We start from the raw sequence: 15,718 nt of genomic DNA, 5'->3' as shown, positions 1-15,718 counted from the left end.
ATCAACGGTTCCCCTTGATCCATACGACACAATAACGTCGGGAACCGACAAGAGAGTTGCTCAGCAAAACAAAAGAAGTGGGGTTAGCTATGCACATCCATGTCATGTTCTCAGACACATCTTCAGGAGAGATGGTTCTAGACATCTGATCGGGTCAACACACATGGGTTCGAGGTACGACATAGACTATAGCTTCGCTAACTAAAAAGAGGTAGTCTGGTCTTTGATCCAATCGCCATGGACAAGGCGGGATCGAACAGAGCGGGCTAATAGGGCAATAACAGCATAAAACAGAGGTCTACTCCTTCCGGCACACATGCCACGATAGAAGACAGGGCATCGGAAGGAGCGACAAACACCAAGTGCACAGACCACTCGTAGGGTACCCGACCTGGGTGCACTGGCACTAAGTTACCTCTCGGATTCGAAGCGGTGCGGTTGTCATCGCGAGAATCAGAGAAACATGATGGTCAAATGGGGCACAAGCATACAAGGTCTTGAGCACGGAGAAGCAACTAAAAGCAAATGAGTGGCGTAGCTCCATGGTCATGGCGAGACGGACTCGCAGCCACAAGCTATACCAACATGTGTTGGCATCCATCGTTCCACGATTGTTATCTCCTAGGTCATGTCCCATAGGCTAAGTCGCGAAAGGCTCGATGTGAGTGGGTGATATCCGCATTGATATCGATATCGATATCGAATCCATCGCGACCATGTTCTAGGGCCAAAGGCAGGAGCTAACACTCGTGGTGCTATGAAGCCAACTAAAAAGTGACGGGTCGAGTTACACTCGGCATCACGGTCATGGCAAGACGGATCCCATGATCATAACATCCAAACGAGGTATGATCCCTCAGCCGACTTGAAGGCTCAGCACACAAGCAACAACACCAACAACTAGCGATAAGATCCAAACACGACCGAAAGACGTAGCAACTCGACATGACTGTGGAGTAGCACATTCCATAGCTAGGTGATGGATAGATCCTATAAGACAGTCATGGACAGATAGGTCATAAGAATAGGGTCCAACAGGGTAGATATGCGTATACGGAAAGATGCGAGATGGGGCTTTCCATGGTCTCGATAAGACATATGACTAAGGTTCATGGTGGTCTCGGCAAGCGAGGCCATGTGGTCTCGGCCAGCGAGGCCCTGTGGTCTCAGCAATGGTGGTCCTGGCAATGGTGGTCCTAGCAATGGTGGTCTCGGCAACGGTGGTCCTAGCAACAGTGGTCTCGGCAATGGTGGTCCTGGTAACAGTGGTCTTGGCAACGGTGGTCTCGGCAACGGTGGTCCTGGCAACGGTGGTCTTGGCAACGGTGGTCTCGGCTCGCTGGTCTTGGCCAGCAAGACGTCAAAAAGACTCCTCTTGTCATTGGTATGATGCTAGGGATCACACGGTTTCTCAACGGCTCACCCTCATTTATCGAGGCTACCGGAATGTCGGGAACGGACCCAATACATCAACGGCACAGTGCCGACAGATATAATTAAATCAGGATAACGTATTGTAAGTGTATGAATGAGTATAAGCAGGAAGGGGCTTTTGTCGGTGTTGGGAATGGCGTTTGACTAGGATTCGACTTTGTGGTAAAGATGTGGAGGCCCAAGGGCTATTGTAACTTGTCCCAAAGGGTCGTGGCTTCTTCTGGCCTGCTGTGGCTAGTTGTGGCTTGCTATGGCCCGCTGTGGCTGGCTACAAGTGGCTATGGTTGGCCAAAGGCTGGCCAAGCATGGTAGCGACTGACTAAGATGTGCCTACTGCTGTCATACACAGCAAGATTGGCGACGAAGGTGTTCTGCAAGATGGTAGGGCTAGACCGTAGGTCTAAAAGAGAGGCAAGTATCGGTCTCGCATTGTGCGGCATAAAATGGGTAGACAAGGACATGTCCATGGCGTAGAGCTTGATTTTAGAAAAATGTGGGAATTGGTTTCACATTTTTCTGAGGTCGTATGGATTTTCTATGACTTTCCAAGGGTTAAATCCTTTTCTTAAAAAAGAAAAAGGAAGGATAACCCAGGGCTTGACATGTGGTAGCATGGGAATGGTCCACGTGGCATGCTGACATCAGCATGACTTCAGCATGATATCATTAGGGCTAAACTGCGGCTGACAGGTGGGTCCCACTGATGTCAGCATGACGTCATCATCTTGGTTGGTCACTGATAGGTGGGACCCGCATGACATCATCATGACATCAGCACGAAGTCACCTACTGATAAGTGGGTCTAGCGGCTCTATGTCACTAACATGTGGGCCCCAGTCAATGGTCAACCGATTTGGGTCTCGACTAGGCCTTGGCGGGCCTAGATAGGGCTAGATTTGGGCCGGGCTTAGCCTGCCACATGTCGTGCGGGGAGGCCATCCATGTGGCGGTTTCGGGCTCCTATCGGGCCTAGTTCTAGGCTGTGGGCGTGGGGGCGGCTCATGGTGGTCTGGGTGGTGTGGGTCCGTGGACCGCACACTAGGTCCATGGTGGACTATGTCCACCCTCCTGTTCTCCTCCTAGCTCATGGTGGAATAAGTCCAGATGGCTCTACTCCTCCTTTCACCTCCTCTGTTCTTCCATGGCAGGGCTCCAGTAGGCTAAAGGCCGCTGTCTGGATTCAGACGGTCGGCGTGCTGGCATGGTGGCTATGGGCGGTGAGTACTCTAGTGGGTGGCTGACGAGGTCCCTGTAGAAAATCCACGGCATGAAGGCCAGACACATGGAGGGGTCATCGGCCTAAACGGGACGGTGCCGTGGGTGGCTCCGGTCACGGCGACCGTGTGTGGGCTAGGACATGGTGGCGGCTGTGTCCCCGGGTGCCATCGGCCTGGCAAGGCAAGGCCTTGGCCGTGTGCATAGGTGCGTGCGTGCGCGTGTCCAGGGGCTCACGGTCATGGAGGTGGGCTACCAGCGCCGGTGCAGCGAGGAAGGGCAAGGGTCACTACAGCACGAAGGCTGGACAAAGCAGAATGGTGGTCGATTGGCTCATGCGCTTGGTGCCAGGGTGTGCCGTGTGTGGTGCACCTGCACCGTGTAGGTGCTAAGTTCGCTGCCATGGCGGGCGGTGGTCTGGGCGTTCATGCTTGGCATCAAAGGCCAAGTCTTTGGCCTCGTGCGTGTGTGCGCCTGAGGATGTGGTCGCGGCAGGGGCCAGCAAGGCATAGCACGGCAGTGTGTTCGCAACGCAATGGCCACAGGTGTCCTTTGGTGCGGTAACGCGCTCTAGCAGGTCAAGACGCCGGCACGAAGGCTGGAACAGGCAGGGATGGCAAAAAGGCGAAAGCTTGGGCAAGTCCGAAGCTTATAGTAGGGCTCGTAGAAGAAGGATGCCGCTGCCAGTGTCGAGGTGCCGCAGGGATGGCTCGGCGTAGTGTGGTGCGTCGGGTGGAGTCGCTGCGGTGTCCTGAGCTCGTCGTGGACGGCGGTCTCTGGTTGGCTCGAACAACGTCGGGCAAGGCTCGGGGTCGTCAATCGGCTCGAGGTGAAGGTGCGGGGTTGCGGCCGGGAAGACGGTCAGGTGGCTGGTGGTCATGGCCGTGCGGAGGGTTGGCGTCGTGCGCATCATGGCGGTGGCTGGAGGTGGTGGCACGGTGGCCTGGCAAGGACGGAGCAGGGCACGGCCATGGATGAGGAGAGCACAGTGACACGGGGTTGGTGAGGGAGCACACGGTGGTCGTCGTCGCGGCTGCGTAGCCAGTCCAAAGAGGAGGCAAAGGTGAGCTCTAGTGACGTGGTTTGGAGAGGAGCTCGGGGTGGCGCAGCTAGACGACAGCATGGTTAGGGTAGCTCAGCTGGAGGTGCTCAAGGTGGTGCGATGGCGACTATAGGGAGAGACCCAGTGGGGGTGGCGGCTAGCTCCTTATAGGCGCGCGCGAGCTAGGGCTCTAGGCGCCAACGGTGATGCCTCGGCGTCCGTATCATGGCAGGGCATGTGGCGAGCATTGAGCAAAGGGGCACGGATGGCAAGGGCGCGGGGCTCTCCCACCAAGCGGCTACGGTGGCTCCTGGGATTGGAGAGGGTGCCGGCTGCTATGGTATTTATAGGTCAAGCGGCTAGGGCTTCCGGGGCTCCGTCCATCCTCGATGTCCATGCACAGACTGAGGCACGTGGCGCGCATCAAGCGGCACGGAGTGTGGGGCGGTGTTGGGCGTCTGTATGCGGGAGCGGGCATTGCGAGCGGTGGCGGCGCTGGGAGCATCTGCTCGCTAGGGTTGGGGTTGGGGCTGGGGCTGCTGGCTAGGCTGGGCCACAGTTTGCTGGGCCGACCGGCTGGCAGGGCGGGCCGAAGGGAGGAGAGAAGGGTAGGCAGGCTGGGCCAAAGGGAAGGAGATGGTGGGCTTGGAGGAAATTGATTCAAGGAATTTGAAATGAATTTTAAGAGAGATCACGTGGAATATAAAGGGAAGTTGAAGTACAACACAATGAATTTCAAGAGGAGTTCAAAAATAATTAGAGAGGTGTGATTTTTATGATTTCGGATCAAATGAGTTCAAAAGAAATGTGACGGGGATTTATGAGATATTCCAAAAGGAAATTAAGAGGGGTTGCTATGGATTGTGCACTCCGACACGAAACCCAAAACCAGATCAAAAAACTCCGGCAAGCTCCTACAAGCAACACTATATGTATGCAACAATTTATTTATAAATTGTTCTTTGTTTGACCTAGCATCTACATGCTCCACATATTGCAGGAAATTTTTTAAAAAGTTCATATTTTTGGCTTCTCCAAAAACCTGGGTTGTTATAGATACTATGATATCCCACAACATAGAAGCCATTTCATTAATGTCATTTGCATTGTTATCTTCTTCTTGAACTTGATTGTTTTCATAATCTTCCAACACAATAATACTCAAGTTTTGGCCTTTATTTCAACGCTATGTGGAATACCATCAAGCTTGCCTTCTTGTTGAACCATTGATACATCTTGTTATGCAATATTCATGTGTATGTAATATACTTAATTTCATGTTCAACACTTAGCAAACTTGTTAGACCTTTAATTGTGTTGTCATTCGATTCACCAAAACCCACTAAAGGGCTAGATGCACTTACAATGTGGAGTACCTCAACATTACAAAGATATCATCAGGGAAAAAGTATGTGTTGGAGAAATTACCAGAATTACCTTCTAGTTTATACTATACAAGTCTCAAAGAGAATGAGTCGTATATGGTGGTGGAAGAGAAGTTCACCAACCATAGCAATTTTATTATTTGGCATGACCGACTGGGCTATCCTAGATCAGTAATGACACGAAAAAATATTAATAGTTCATGCGGGCATAAACTGAAGAATGAAAATATTCTTCAATCGAATGACTTCCCATGCATCGCATGCTCTCAAGAAAAATTGATTGTGCACCCATCACTGGCTAAAATTGGACATGAGTCCCTCACCTTTCTGGAGCGCATACAAGGAGATATATGTGGACCAATTCATCCACCAAGTGGACCATTTAGATATTTTATGGTTTTAATTGATGCATCAACTAGATGGTCACATGTCTCCTTAATTACTATCAACCAATAACGTAGCGTTTGCATGGTTGTTGGCTCAAATAATCAAGTTAAGAGCTAAGTTTTTGAATAATCTGATCAAAACTATACACTTGGATAATGCCGGTGAATTTACATCAAATAGTTTAAATGAATATTGCATGTCGACTAGAATAAGTGTTGAACATCCAGTTGCACATGTTCATACAAAGAATGGTCTTGCAGAGTCATTTATTAAACGTCTCCAATTAATAGCGATACCATTACTTCTGAAGTCAAAACTCCCAATGTCTACATGGGGACATGCTTTTGCATGCAGCGGCATTAATTTGCATCAGGCCAACAAGTTATCATAGTTCTCTCCCTCTACAATTGGTTTTTGGCAAAGAGCCAGATATTTTCCATCTAAGAATTTTTGGATGTGCGGTGTATGTCCCAATTGCTCCACCAAAACACATAAAGATGGGACCTCAAAGAAGATTGGGAATATATATTGGGTATGAATCCCCATGTATAATAAAGTATCTTGAACCATCAATGGGAGACATATTTACAACAAGATTTGTTGATTGTCATTTTGATAAATCAAATTTCCCAACAACAGGGGAAGAAAATAAATAGCTGAATAGAGAAATAAGCTGGAATGAATTATCGTTATCTCATTTTGATCCTCATACAAAATAATGTGAGCAAAAAGTTCAAAGGATAATTCATTTACAAAGTTTAGCAAATAATTTACTAGATGCTTTTTATAGACTTAAAAAGAGTGACTAAGTCGTATATTCCAACTACTAATGCTCCTAAAAAATTAATGTCCAAGAGGAACAACCATCTACTGCTAATGAGTCAAATGCTACTATAAAACATGGTAGACCATTGGGTTTCAAAGATAAAAATCCTCCAAAATGGAAGAGAGCAAAGAATCAAGGTGGTCAAATCATGCAAATAATAATTTAGAAAAATATCTAGAAGGAAATGAAGACATGACTCAAGAGGAGACAAAGGTACCTAATTCTTTAGAAGATGATATCTCATTAAACTTTGTCATGTCGGGAAAAATTTGGAACCATGACAAAGTCATCATCGATGATGCATTGGCATATAATCTAGCGCTAGAAGTTATGGATAAAAATGAGGATAAAGAACCTCGCTCAGTCAAGGAATGTAAAGAAAGAAAAGATCGGTCAAAAAGGAGTGACGCAATTCAAGCAGAATTGAATTCTCTCACAAAATGAGAAGTTTTTGGGATTGTAACCCATATACCAAATGATGTCAAACCCGTTGATTATAAATGAGTATTTGTTAGAAAATGAAATGAGAAAGGAGAAATCACAAGATATATGGCACGATTACTTGCCCAAGGATTCTCCCAAAGACCTAGAATTGATTATGAAGAAACATACTCTCCCATGATGGATGCAACAACTTTTAGATACCTTATGAGTCTGGCAATAAAAGAGAATCTTGATAGTGACATATATATGAAACTACCAGAAGGATTTAAACTACTAGGAGCAGGTTCTCGAGAACAATACTCAATTAAATTGAACAAATATCTATATGGGTTGAAACAATTTGAGAGAATGTTGTACAATCATCTTAGTGAGTATTTGATAAAAGAAGGGTATAAGAATGATTCTATTTGTCCATGTATATTCATAAAAAGATCTGGATCTGAATTTATGATCATAGCTATATATGTTGATGATCTAAACTTAATTGGTACTCCTTAAGGAATCACTGAGGCGAAAGATTGTTTGAAGAAAGAATTCAAAATGAAGGATCTGGGAAAACAAAGTTTTGCCTTGGTTTGCAAATAAAACATCTTAAAGATAGAGTTCTTTTGCATCAAGCAACTTACACAGAGAAAATACTAAAGCAATTTTACATGGATAAAGCGCATCCATTGAGTACTCCAATGGTTGTTAGATCCCTTGATGTAACCAAAGATCCTTTTCAACCTTCAAAATGTGATAGTGAAATTCTTGGTCCTGAAGTGTCATATCTAAGTGCTATAGGAGCACTAATGTATCTATCTACTCGTACACGACCCGATATTGCATTTGCTATTAATTTATTAGCAAGATATAGCTCTTGTTCTACTAGAAGACATTGGAATGGGATAAAACATATACTTCATTATTTGCAAGGTATGAAGGACATGGGTCTATATTTTTCTAACAAATGCATGGAGGGATTAGATGGTTTTACAGATGCAGGATATCTATCTGATCCACACAATGGTCGTTCACAAATGGGATATGTATTTATGTGTGGTGGTGCATCTATTTCATGGCATTCAATGAAGCAAACTATAGCAGCAACTTCATCTAACCATGCATAAATTTTGGCTATCTATAAAGCTAGCAGAGAATGTGTCTGGTTGAGAAATATGACACATCATATTCGCAAGGTTTGCAATTTACTTTCAGAAAAGGAAGCACCAACAGTAATACATGAAGACAGTGCATCTTGTATAACTCAATTGAAAGATAGGTGCATAAAAGGAGATAGAGTGAAACACATCTTGCCAAAGTTTTTCTTCACTCATGATCTTCAAAAGGATGGTATTATAATAGTCCAACAAATTCATTCAAGTGAGAATCTAGCAGACTTGTTCACAAAGGCACTTCCTACTTCAGTATTCAAGAAAATGGGACATGGTATTGGACTGTGACGACTGAAAGACATCAAGTGATGTTGCTATCAGGGGGAGTGAATATGTGTACTCTTTTTTCCTTGGCCATATTTTTTTTTCCCACTGGGTTTTTCCTTGGCAATGTTTTTAACGAGGCATGCAATTCACCTATTAATGGACATCTATCACACCCAATTTTAAGGATAAAATGGGGTGCAAAACTTTATGTGCGCCCAGAGATCAGTCACACACATAAGCCGACAAATTATGAATAGTGTCATCACCAATGTTTATTACATCACGAATAAGACAGAGTTATTACATAAGTATAGCAGAAATAATAAAAAGATCTCTCACGGAAGCTCCATTTCATAGGGATGTCAACTAGTTGACCACAAGTCTAGTAGTCCTCAGGAAAATCATCATACCCAAAGTCATCTGTTACCCATCCGGGATTTTTATCCAAATAATGAAAATAAACAAGCGTAAGTACATGTCGTACTCAACAAGTGTAACACGGGGGTCATGAGGCTCAAAAGGCTAGACACAGGTTTAACAGTGTTCAACTTTTAGTTGTCACAATTTTAGCTTATGAGTAGCATCAAGTTGTTTCAATTCCCATTTCAAAACACATGATCAAATGTAAACATGAATAATGAATAGCATAAACAGGTAATACTTAGTGATCATTTATTCCATAAGGGTTTCAAGGACGCTCGTGACTGTGAGCATGGCTGATATACTAGTTTTACACTCTGCAGAGGTTGTACACTTTCACTGTGAGTCATGATATCCATTTGCCCGGGTTTATAACTCCCAAAACACTTCCAAGGTGAGCAGGCAGGGGTCACTATGAAGCCTTTCAAAGGTTTGTCTAACAAGTTAGCGCCGCTAGGTTTCTATGGCCTACAAATGTAGAGCTCCCCTTCTAATAGGCACAATGACGCGCAGCCTATACATTGACGGACAGAGGCCGCACTATATCCAACCCGGAACACACCCCTCTTGCACCATAAAGGTAACCACTAACAAGCTAGAAAAGGTCCTCATACTGAGCTAAAGCTAGAGCCATGTAGCCCTCACAGCTGTACTGTAAGTCCCAGATGATCACTTATAGATAAGTCCTTAGGGAGAGGAATCTGAAGCATTTAGAAAGTAACTAAACACTCCAGCCCCTTGTTTCCATGTTGCTAAAAGTCATGTTTTAATGTTTATTGCATATACCCTTAGTCAAGTTACACAATCATGGTTTAATTGAGCACTAGCAAAGCTACCCAATGCATAACCCTTAGGTGACAAGGTAATAGTTCAATTCTAGGAAATCATTATCAAGATGACACATGCAACTTGAATTTAATGAATTAAAGTGAATAGGAAACAAGGATGATCCCATGCTATACTTTCCTTAAGCAAAGTACTCCTGCTGGTCCTGCTCGTCAAAGTCGTACCCTTGATCTCCCGAGAACTGCTCACCGTCTATACTTGACAACCACAGCAACATACAAGCAGCCAGGAGCAATCATGCAAAGCAAACAAGGCTATAGATTAGAACAGTACACCAACAGCAAAGAATCAAGATGAAAAGTTTGGAAAACGAATCTACATCTCGCTACGAACACATAGGCGCGAAGATCACAAAAATCGGATCTAAAACGGAAAAGTTATGATTTAAACAAGATTTCCTATAGGAAAATAATAGATTAAATCTAAGCTCGAATTTTAATAGTTGGAAATCTACTTTACAGTAACATAAACATGTAGATCACATAATCATGAACCTAATGCAACTTGAACGGATCAAATCGGAGTTAAAACGAAGAAGTTATGGCTAAAACAAGTTGAATGGCAAAATTGTAAATAATTGAAAACGTATTTCAGTCCAACCGAACGAAAATACGCTTTCGAAGGAAAGAAACATAAACTGTGAAACGCGCAAAGGATGGCGGGTTCTATTTTTGCAAAATACAGGGACTCTTAAGTAAAACGGCCATGCAAAGGGGTATCCTCCGATTGAGGTCGTTGGATTAGATTTGGGCGGTTGAGATCCGATCTAGCGGGAATAGAGAGAGAGGGGCGTCGAAACAATGCCGACGGTGGCTTGGACAACAGTGGCACCATGGCTAGCCTCTGGAGCACTCGGTTCACGACCTCTAGTGCACTATTCAACCAAAGAAAGGTACTGGGAGAGAGAGGAAGGGATGGGGATCTCACCCGAACCGGAAAACGCAAGCCGGAAGCAGCAACGGCGGCTCGGCGCTCGGTGGACAGCGGTGGTCGGCGGCGGCGCTAGAACGAAGCTCGGCTACGGTTGCTTGGAGAGAAAAAATGGGCGCTATTTATGGGGCCAGGATCCCTTGGGCGCCACGGCACCATGGATCGTGGCAGTGTCAGACTTCGACTCAGGTGCGGAACGGAGTCAGGCTTTGCGACAGCGAGAGGAAGGAGAAGCCTAACCAGTGGGCCTAGCTGGTCAGCGGTGGAGAGAGGCGCGGGGGTGTGGGAGCAGCTGGCCAGCGAAACTGGGCCGCATGAGCTGGGCTGCCTCTAGCGGCTTGCGGGTGGGCGAGCGTGGGCCGACGCTGGAGCGGGCCGAGCGGAGCACTGCGAGGAGAGAGAGAGGTAGGCTGGCGCAGGGAAAAGGTGGACCGCGGGCAGCAGCAGGCCTACGGGCCGGGAAGAGGAAGAAGAAAGAATTTATCTTTTTTTCTAATTTCTTTCCAAAGCAATTTTGAAGACAAAATTCAAATCAAGTTCAAATTTGAATTCAAATCACACCATTCCAAAAAATTACTATGCAGCAGCAGCATGAATGCACATTCATTGTTGTTAACCTATATTAAATTTTAAGTTGGTAAACTTTATTATTCTTCCTAAATTTAAATGCTCACAAAAATGCTTAATAAATCAATTTCTCCCTACTTTCAATTGTTGTAAAATTTAGGGTGTTACAATTCTACCCCCTTAAAGTGAATCTCGTCCTCGAGATTCGGAAGATGCTTACTCAAATAACTGTGGGTGTGTTTTTCTTAGATCCTCTTCTCTTTCCCAAGTAGCCTCATCCTCGGTATACCAATTCCACTGAACCTTACACATCTTTATAATTTGGCTCCTTGTAACACTTTCTGCCATCTCCAAAATCCTTACCGGAAACTCCTCATAAGTTAGATCTTCCTTAACCGTAAGTTCCTCTAACGGTATCTGCTCTTCAGGTATACGCAAACACTTCTTTAGCTGAGATACATGGAACACATCATGTACACTTGTCAAACTCTCGGGCAATTCCAACTGATAAGCCACCTCTCCACGTCTCTCTAAAATCTTGAAAGGTCCAATATACATTGGCGCTAACTTCCCTTTCATGTTAAACCTTCTCACACTTCTCATAGGTGACACCTTCAAGTACACATAATCACCTACTTCGAAAACCAATTCTCTTCTTCTAGTATTGGCATAGCTCTTCTGTCGAGACTGGGCCACTCTCAAGTTATCCCTTATCAACCTTACTTGCTCTTCTATGTCTCTCAAGACATCTAGTCCGAACACTTGAGTTTCCCCTATTTGGTTCCAAAACAACGGGGTCCTACACTTTCATCCATACAAAGCTTCGAAAGGTGCCATATTGAGACTTTTCTGATAACAGTTGTTGTACGAGAACTCTGCATAAGGCAAACTCTTGTCCCAACTTGTACCATACTACAACACACAAGCTCTCAACATATCCTCTAATATCTGATTAATCCTCTCAGTTTGCCCATCTGTCTGAGGATGATATGTTGTACTAAAATTCAACTTGGTTCCCAATGAACTATGTAGTTTCTGCCAAAAATGAGATGTAAATTGGGTACCTCGATCAGACACAATTTTCTTGGGAACTCCATGTAGACAAACTATTCTCTCCATATATAACTGAGCTAACCTTGGTCCATTATAAGTAGTCTTGACTAGTATAAAGTGAGCAACTTTAGTTAACTGATCTACTATTACCCAGATTGAATCATAACCCCTCTGAGTACGTGGTAACCCAACTATAAAATCCATACCAACTTCTTCCCACTTCCACTCAGGTATCTTCATTGGTTGTAGTAACCCTATAGGTCTTTGATGTTCAGCTTTGACCCTCTGACATGTATCACATAAAGCCACATATTCAGCAACATCTCTTTTGAGTCCGTACAACCAATACTTCTCTTTTAAGTCCAAATACATCTTAGTACTTCCAGGATGAATAGAATAAGCAGACTCATGTGCCTCATGAAGAATTGCCTCATGTATAGCCTTATCCTTAGGCACACATAGTCTTTTCCCAAACCAAAGAGTTCCATTGTCGTCCATACGAAAACCTAGTGCCTTACCAATCACTATGTTTTCCGCTATCTCTTTCAACTTCGCATCCTGTAACTGACCCTTACGAATTTCTTGCTCTAATTTAGGCTCCAACACCAACTCCACTGCATTAGTGACAAAGCCTAAATTTAGTCACTTAAACTCGGCACACAACTCACTTGACATTGATGTCACTTGCACCTCATTGGCATAACTTTTCTGGCTAAGAGCATCGGCAACAACATTCGCCTTTCCAGGATGATAGTGTACCTCCAAATCATAATCTTTGATCAACTCTAACCATCGACGCTGCCTCATATTTAGATCTGTCTGAGTGAAAATGTACTTCAGACTTTTGTGATCAGTATAGATGTCACTCTTGTGTCCAATGAGATAATGCCTCCATATCTTCAAAGCATGAACCACTACTGCTAACTCCAAGTCATGAGTAGGATAATTTAACTCATGCTTTCTCAACTGCCAAGGTGCATAAGCCACTACCCTGCCTTCTTGCATAAGAACACATCCAAGTCCTTGACGAGATGCATCACAATAGATCAAAAAGCTCTTGTTCAGATCTGGCAAAACCAATACTGGGGCTATAGTCAACCTCTTCTTCAACTCTTCGAAGTTAGCCTGGCACTTCTCGGACCACACAAACTTAGCATTTTTCTCCAACAAAGTTGTCATTGGCTTGGCAAGCTTAGAGAAACCTTCAATGAACCTTCTGTAGTATCCAGCAAATCCCAAGAAACTACGAATCTGTCCCACATCTATTGGTGGCTTCCAATTCAGTACATCTTTCACCTTGCTTGGATCCACTGCGATTCCACCATTAGAGACAACATGGCCTAGGAAAGAAACTTTCTTCAACTAGAATTCACACTTGCTTCGCTTGGCATACAACTTGTGTTCTCTAAGCTTCTGCAAGACCAACCTCAGATGTTCAGCATGCTCTTCTTCTGTTTTGGAGAATATTAATATATCATCAATGAACACCACCACAAACTTACCCAAAAACTCCATGAACACCTTGTTCATCATGTACATAAAGTAGGCATGTGCATTGGTCAAACCAAATGACATAACAGTGTACTCATACAAACCATACCTCATAGTAAAAGCTGTCTTGGGTATGTCCGTTGCACGAATCCTCAATTGATGGTAGCCGGAATGAAGATCAATCTTAGAGAAAACACAAGCACCTCTCAACTGATCAAACAAGTCATCAATTCTTGGCAACGGATACTTGTTCTTGATAGTAACCTCATTGAGTGATCGATAATCAACACACATCCTCTGAGTACCATCCTTCTTGTCAACAAATATAACTGGTGCTCCCCAAGGTGATGAACTAGGATGAATAAAACCTTTCTCCTGTAACTCCATAATTTGTTTCTTAAGTTCTTCTAATTCTTTAACCCCCATTCTATATGGACGCTTAGCTATAGGTGCAGTTCCAGTAATAATTCAATAATAAACTCAATATCACGGTCAGGTGGCATACCTGGCAAATCATCGGGGAACACATCTGGAAATTCATCCACCACTGGGTCCTCCTTGTTGCCGCTATCATCAAGCTGGTTCACTGTGGCTGTCGGCTGTGCTTGTATTACAACATTAACACTGATTCTTTCTCCACTGGGTGCGGTCACAACAACTACCTTCTCTTTACACTGGATCACTGCTTGTTGTTGCTTCATCCAGTCCATACCCAAAATCACATCTATACCAGATGCTCTCAACACAATGGAACTCACTTTAAACTCTACCCCCCTCAATGATAGACTAGTCAGAAGACAACGATACGAAGCTTGCATACTTCCACCTGGTGAGTTTACTAACATGGGATTTTGCATGGCACATAATGGTACGCTATGGTTTCTAACAAATGCTTGTGATATGAATGAATGCGAAGCTCTAGAATCAAAAAGAACAGTGGCAGGGGTTGAGTTGACATTGAATGTACCGAGCATGACTTCTGGTTCTGCAACCGCCATCTCTGTAGACACATGATTCATCTTCCCATATTGTGTTGGCTTCTGGTTGCTATTCTGCTTCTGGGGGGTTTGCGGGTTGGGCTTCTCAGGGCAATTATAAGACAAGTGACCTTCTTTTCCACAACAGAAACACTTGCTTGGGGTGCTAGGGACACTAGTATTCATAGGAGTGTTGTTGGGTACTCCTTGTCATGGTGTCTGCTGTCCACTCTATTGCTGAGGACGTTGATTGGTATTCTGCTGCTGGTTCTGGTTGTTCTATGGATACTGACCATGATTCCACTGACTGGGTGGTCCCTGGAACCTCTGTTGGAAGCCTTGCTGAGAGTTGGAACATGGACGAGTATTGCTCCCAGAGGTCGGTCCCTGAAGCCTCCTCTTCTTGGCCTCCATCTCCTTGCACTTGTTGTCAATAACAATAGCATGATTCACCAGTGTCTAAAAATTGGGGTAGGTATTGGACATAAGCTAGAGCTATAGACCATCATACAGACCTTTGAGAAAGCGGCGTTGCTTGTCAGCATCATTAGCCACTTCATTCAGAGCATAACATGACAACTGAGCAAACTTGTCGCGGTACTCAGCGACGGACATGGATCCCTGCTTCAGAGCTCTGAGCTCCTCCTGCTTGAGCTCTATCAGTCCCTCTGGTATGTGATAAGATCTGAAATTCTCCTTAAACTCCTGCCAGGTGATAGGAGGAGCGTTGGCGGGACGTCCATACTCGAATGACTCCCACCAGTCCTGAGCTTCTCCCTGAAGCTGTCCTGAAGCGTACAACACTTTTTGCTGATTATCACATTGAGCTATGTTGAGCTACCTCTCCACTGCACGGAGCCAATCATCTGCTTCCAGTGGATCAGTGGCACGAGAGAACACCGGGGGACGGCCCTTCAAGAATTCACCACGCTTATCACGTGGTGCTCCACCACCTTGTTGGTTCTGCTGATTCTGCACCAACGTTTGCATGAGCTGCGTCTGCAATGCCAAGAGTTGTTCAATAGTCGGTGGTGGTAGTGGTGGATGTGGGGGAACACCTCCACGACCTCGGCCTCTTCCTCTTCCAGACATCTGATATCAAATATTCAAAATTTATACATTTCCAAGTTAGAATACATTCTGAAAATTTTCTGGACGAATCTCAACATCAGCAGCTCTGTAAAACAGTCATATCTCGAGTTCTACAATTCCAAATAAGGCTTACTTTATATGGTTGGAAAGCTTACAAAATTTTCTACAACTTTTATTCGGACCACTTT

At 44.6% G+C, this 15,718-nt stretch overlaps 1 pseudogene; it reads left to right on the top strand.

Moving 5' to 3' along the window:
- The first annotated feature begins 1,135 nt into the window (after positions 1 to 1,135).
- Positions 1,136 to 15,718, top strand: part of LOC136536632 (uncharacterized) — a 59,548-nt pseudogene continuing 44,965 nt past the window's right edge.

This window comes from Miscanthus floridulus, chromosome 2 (assembly GCF_019320115.1).
Source record: "Miscanthus floridulus cultivar M001 chromosome 2, ASM1932011v1, whole genome shotgun sequence".
Classification (NCBI taxonomy): Eukaryota; Viridiplantae; Streptophyta; class Magnoliopsida; order Poales; family Poaceae; genus Miscanthus; species Miscanthus floridulus.
This window is presented reverse-complemented; position numbering and strand designations above follow the sequence as displayed.